General features: G+C 38.8%; 1 pseudogene; it reads right to left on the bottom strand.

The window, feature by feature from the left end:
- Positions 1-346: 346 nt before the first annotated feature.
- Positions 347-1,628, bottom strand: LOC136157154 (histone-lysine N-methyltransferase SETMAR-like; annotated as a pseudogene).
- Between the last annotated feature and the right edge of the window lie 4,401 nt (positions 1,629-6,029).

Raw genomic sequence — 6,029 nt, 5'->3', positions numbered from 1 at the left:
TTTAACTTCCCTAACAGTTGTCCTCAGGATTGTTTAGGCTGAAGAGCATAGAAATAAGACAAAATAACATGAGCAGTCTTGCTAATTCTATAGGTCAAATAACAATTCCAAAGGGTCAAAAGAAACAAAATAAAGATACAAGCAAGAGGTTAAACTGCAGAAAACCATTTCTGAGCAGTAGGGAATATAGTAAAGAAAAAGTCCCACCATGAGTGAGAAATATATTTTTGTACATTAACTCTTATATCCACTAACTTATAGTCTGTACTAGTTAGCTAGGTGCAAAACTAATTGCGGTTTCAGACCGTGAATTTCAAATTAATTATAACCAGACTCAAACACATTTTTAGTAATCAAAATAGGAACCATTACAATCAACACGTTTGCCAATGAGAAATAAGTTTGTTTATCCCTGTAGCATAAAAATCCATGCTTCAGGATTTGATGAACTCTTGAAAAGCATTTTCTACATCCTGTTGGTTGTGGAAGGGTTTTCCCTGCAAAAAGTTGTTGAGATGTTTAAAGAAGTAGTAATCAGTTGGTGAGACATCAGGTGAACATGGTGAATAAGGCAAAACTTCATAGCCCAATTCATTCGACTTTTGGAGTGTTGGTTGTGCAACGTGTGATTGGGTTCTCTTGTAGATAAGAATTGGACCCTTTGTGTTGACCAATGCTGGCTTCAGACATTGCAGTTTTCGGTGCATCTCATCAATTTGCTGAGCATACTTCTCAGATGTAATGGTTTCACCAGGATTCAGAAAACTGTAGTGGATCAGACAGGCAGCAGACCACTGAACAGTGACCATGACCTTTTTTGGTGACAGTTTGGCGTTGGGAAGTGCTTTGAAGCTTCTTCTCGGTCCAGCTATTGAGTTGGTCATTGCCAATTGTATAAAATTCACTTTTCATTGCATGTCACAATTTAATTGAGAAATGATTCAATGACAATTTTTTTTTTATTTTTGGTCAGTTCATGAGGCACCCAGAGAAGGCAATGGTAACCCACTCCAGTACTCTTGCCTGGAAGGTCCCATGGATGGAGGAGCCTGGTAGACTGCAGTCCATGGGGTTGCTTAGAGTCAGACATGACTGAATGACTTCACTTTCACTTTTCCTTTCATGCATTGGAGAAGGAAATGGCAACCCACTCCAGTGTTCTTGCCTGGAGAATCCCAGGGACAGAGGAGCCTGGTGGGCTGCCATCTGGGGTCACACAGAGTCGGACACTACTGAAGCGACTTAGCAGCAGCAGCAGCAGGAGCGGTATGAGGCACCCACTTAGTGAGCTTTTTCACCTTTTCAGTTTGCTTCAAATGCCAAATGACCTTAGAATGGTTGTCATTGAGTCCTTTGACAACTTCTGTAGTTGTAAGAGGATCAGCTTTGATGATTGCTCTAACTTGGTCGTTGTCAGTTTCCGATGGCTGACCACTACACTCCTCATCTTCAAGGATCTCGGCTCCTTTGCAAAACTTCTTGAACCACCACTGCACTGTACGTCTGTTAGCAGTTCCTGGGCCAAATACACTGTTGATGTTGCGAGTTGTCTCTGCCACTTTACAACCCATTTTGAACTCAAATAAGAAAATCACTTGAATTTGCTTTTTGTCTAACATCATTTCCATAGTCTAAAATAAATATAAAATAGCAGCAAGTAGTAAGTCATTAGCAAAAAAAAAAAAACGTAACGTGGGAAATGCACATTAAAATGATGTATAACATAACCACATTTATTTAAGAATGTATTCCAATATCAAAAAGCAAATTTCAACAATGTAAAATCGCAATTACTTTTGCACCAAGTAACACCTTCTATCAAGGTACAATTACATTTTTCTATGAAATTTTGTAATACTTTGGTTCCTTGCAAAATTTTAAGTAGGGGTTCTAAGGAGAAGCTAGTATTAGAAACAGACAAAGCAGGAAACAGCATTTGAGTCAATAACACCTGAGTTTTCATGGGGGGGGTGGGAATAATAGGTGGTCCCCTTCCAATATAAATCATCAACATGTGTTAGGAATCCAGAGAAAGGGGTTCCTAACTGATATATAGAGGTAGTGTTTTTACATCATCAGTCACAATACATACTAATTGAGGGGCTCTTTCAAAAAACATTGTAGGTTTTAGGGAAAACAGTCCATTCACAATAGCTGATGAGGTTCTCCAATAAGCAGGATTCCCCAAATTCTAGAAGTTGGTCCACATAGCAGTCCCTTGTCAGCCTTGTCACAACCTATCAGTAAGTGGTTGTGACTATTAAAGTGACACATGAAATTGGCACATGATACTTGTGTTCAAGGCTTGAGCTATTTCCTTACCAGTGGTGTGTAATCTAGCAGAGAGATAAACCTTGTCCATAGAGAGGCAAAGTTAAGAAAGAACAGGCCTTGTTTATTGGGCAGGCGAAGTTATCCTGAGTTCAGGTCTGGTTTAGGTTTCTCCAACTGAAAATTCCCCAGTTGATTTCTTCATATTTTTCTTTTAATTGTAATATATCCTTGATGGTTGAGGAGTGAATGACAATCCACATTACATTCAGGCTTCCAAGAATAATCTATTCAGGAGATAACAGTGGGTTAATGGCACATATTTTCATCTTTCCTGTCTAGGGATCATCACTAATACAGTATGATCCTTCCCCTATGCAATCACATCAGCAGGTGTGGGAGGACCTCTAGGCTGCTTCACCAAGACTTTAGCTCCAACTGCGTTTATTTCATTTGTGGGTTTAAACTCACCATCACTTCTGTTAATAAAGTGGGAGGTTCTCCTTTTTGTATTTTGCCAATTACACGTGAAAGGGCTTCCCTGGTGGTTCATCAGTAAAGAATCCACCTGAAATACAGGAGATGCAGTTTGATCCCTAAGTCAGGCGGATCCCCTGGAGGAGGAAATGGGAACCCACTGCATTATTCTCGCCTGGGAAATCCCATGGACAGAGGACCCTGGCGGGCTACAGTCCATGAGGTCCACAAAGAGTCAGACACAGTTTAGTGATGAAACAACAACAATTACACATGGAAGAATCAGCAATTGGGCAATTTGATCATGTTGATTAATAAATAGATCATCCTTTCCTTCATTTTGTAGAATTACTTGGATTTCTTCTTGGTAGTCTGGATCTATCACTCCCCCATGGACACAGATCCCTTTTAACGCTAACCTGGAGCATTCATTGATTAATCCAAAGTGTCCAGGAGGCATTTTAATTCCAATGCCAGTTGTAATAACACATATCAATCTTTTAGTAAGTCTGTGTTCAGATATAGAGTACAAACCCAGTTTGGCAGCCTCAGGAGTAGCTCAGAAAGGAGCTAATACTACTGGGCTAATTTCCCAAGGCTCAGTTGTTTTGGGATGGAAGTCTATTTTATACATCTGTAACTTGGAATAGTCATTCTCATCAAAGGAGTTTCTGATTTTCCTGGATGTTTATCATTTAAAATATTGAGGGCAATATTCAAGTTAGTCCTCCAATCTTTATAACAGCCCTCTCCAAGTTTAATTAATTGCTATTTAATCAAACCATTCATTCTTTCAATCAAACCAACTGCTTGAGGATAATAAGGAATACGAAAGATCCACTATATATTATGTTCTTGTGGAAGCTCTTATATTAATTTACCTTTAAAATATGACCCATTGTCACTCTGAATTTGAAGTAGAATACTATAATATAAATTATCTCCATTGTTTTAATAGTATTAGTCTGACTGGCTTTGCTGAAGGGAATGACCACTAAACACCCAGGTGTCCACAGCAGTACACACGTGTTGGCATCCTTTATCTCGAATTAATGGTCCAATATAATCAATTTTCCATATTTGCCCAGGCTTCTTATCAAGTGCCAATTGTCCTTCGACTAGTTGTGTCAAGTTTCTATGCTTGATATGTTGACAAATTGGACATTGTGAAATAACAGATTTAATGAGATCCATAGTTAAGGAAGTACCGGTATCCTGAGCCCACCTGTATGTTGCTTTTTCTTCCAGATGGCCACATTTTTTGGTGTCCCCACAAAGTCAAACCTTTTAAGTCATTGGAGTCTGGATCAACTTCTACAGCTTGGATTCGGGTTTGTTCCTCTATAATAGTTATACCATTGTTTAGTAGAATTTGGAACACTGTGAGCATCTAAATGAAAGACTGAAACATTAGTAGTTTGAACAATTTCCCAAATGTCAAACCATAATTCCTTTCCCCATAGCTCTTTGGAGTAAGTTTGTCAGTTATTCCTTACCCTTGTGCTAAGTTGCTTCAGTTGTGTCCAACTCTTTGTGACCCCATGTACTGTAGCCCACCAGGCTTCTCTGTCTATGGGATTCTCCAGACAAGAATACTGGAATGGGTTGCCGAGCCCTTCTCCAGGGGATCTTCCCAACACAGGGATTGAACCCACATCTCCTACTTCTTCTGCATTGGCAGGGGGGTTCTTTACTACCTAGGAAGCCCCATTTTTTTACCTACAGGGAAAGCCAAGTGGCCAATCCATTGATTGACCAAGAATCTGTGTATATATGGCACTCATTCCCTTGTTTTAATACCTGATAAACCACATATAACTCAGCCAATTGGCTACTTTTACCTTCCTCAGTAGTTGTCAGTGATTTAGTAGTGACCAGATTATGTGCCACCACTTTCCAATAGTGAATGGATCCTATATATTTAGCTGATCCATCATGCTGTTTTTCTAGTACAGTTAAAGAGTCAAAAGTTTGTGTTATTGTTTAGTTGCTAAGTCATGTCTGACTCTTTTGTGACACCATAGACTGTAGCCAGCCAGGCTCCTCTGTCCATGGGATTTCCCAGACAAGAATACTGGAGTGGGTTGCCATTTCCTTCTCCAAGGGATCTTCCCTACCCAGGGATTGAACCCGCACCTCCTGCATTGCAGGCAGATTCTTTTCCGCTGAGCCACCAGTGAAGAGTCCAAGGGCTTTCTCCATTTTACAGACAACTCAGTTATCTCAGGCCTAACTATAGCTTTTAATAGGAATTTTGGAAGTCTTTAGTAGGAACTTCAGAAATCTTTTCATTTAAGGCAGCAACCTCATGTGGCCCAGGTTTGGCTTGGTCCTGAATATACCATTTCCATTTCATTATGCTGGATTCCTGAGTTTGCCCAATACTGTGGGTTTTGGGAGAACTTTGTACTCATTGCATGACTGGCACTTGAGGTCTTAATATTACATTATGATTCATAGTCAATTATTCCGTATCAATCAAAGTCCAATAATAGGCCAATAACTTTTCAAAGGTAGTGTTACTTCTCCCACCCTCTGGAAATTTCCTACTTCAGAAGCCCAAAGGCACTCTTTTGTCTTGCTGTTTTTGCTATAAGCTTCAATTAGCATATAGTTCATTGATATATACATGTAATTTTATGTCCCTTTATTGTAGCTCATGGAGTATCTGATAATAAAACTAGAATTTAATATTCAGTGTAACATAAAATTTGTGTGTGTATGTGTGAGAGAGGGCATTAACCCTGTAGCCAGGGAAGGCTTTATCCCATCAAATAAAAAATGAGGTTTGTCAGGGAACCGGAAAAAAACAAGAGGCTCTCTTGGATTTCCATAGCCACAACTGCTTGATTTATAGCTATTGTTTATCCATTTTAAATTCCTTGATTTAGGAGTAGACTGTTGCCATGTTCTAAGGCCATCAGGGTAGCAAACGTCTGACAATGAGGGGTAAATTTTTTTTGTAGAAGCAGCATGAGCCTTATCTATGTGTGTCACAATCTTCACAGATTATTGTGAAATAATATTTACTTTACCAAGTAGCAAAATATTTTAAAAACAAATATAAATCACTTAAGGGCAAAGAAATTCACATAATCTGTTATCAAAAGCCACATTCCAAGAAAACTTTTTTACTCTTAAAATAGAAAACCAAATTCCAGTCTGATACAAACTTACCGTTAATAACAGTTTTTGTTTATCTAGTTAATTTTCGTTTAATCTTAGAAAGTCCTTTCTGTAAATCTTGAAGAGGTAGTATTTTTGCAAAGATATCAGAATGA

The sequence above is a fragment of the Muntiacus reevesi genome, chromosome 2 (assembly GCF_963930625.1).
Source record: "Muntiacus reevesi chromosome 2, mMunRee1.1, whole genome shotgun sequence".
NCBI classification, from domain to species: Eukaryota; Metazoa; Chordata; class Mammalia; order Artiodactyla; family Cervidae; genus Muntiacus; species Muntiacus reevesi.
The sequence above is the reverse complement of the archived record's forward strand: the minus strand, read 5'-3'. Positions and strand labels throughout refer to the sequence as shown.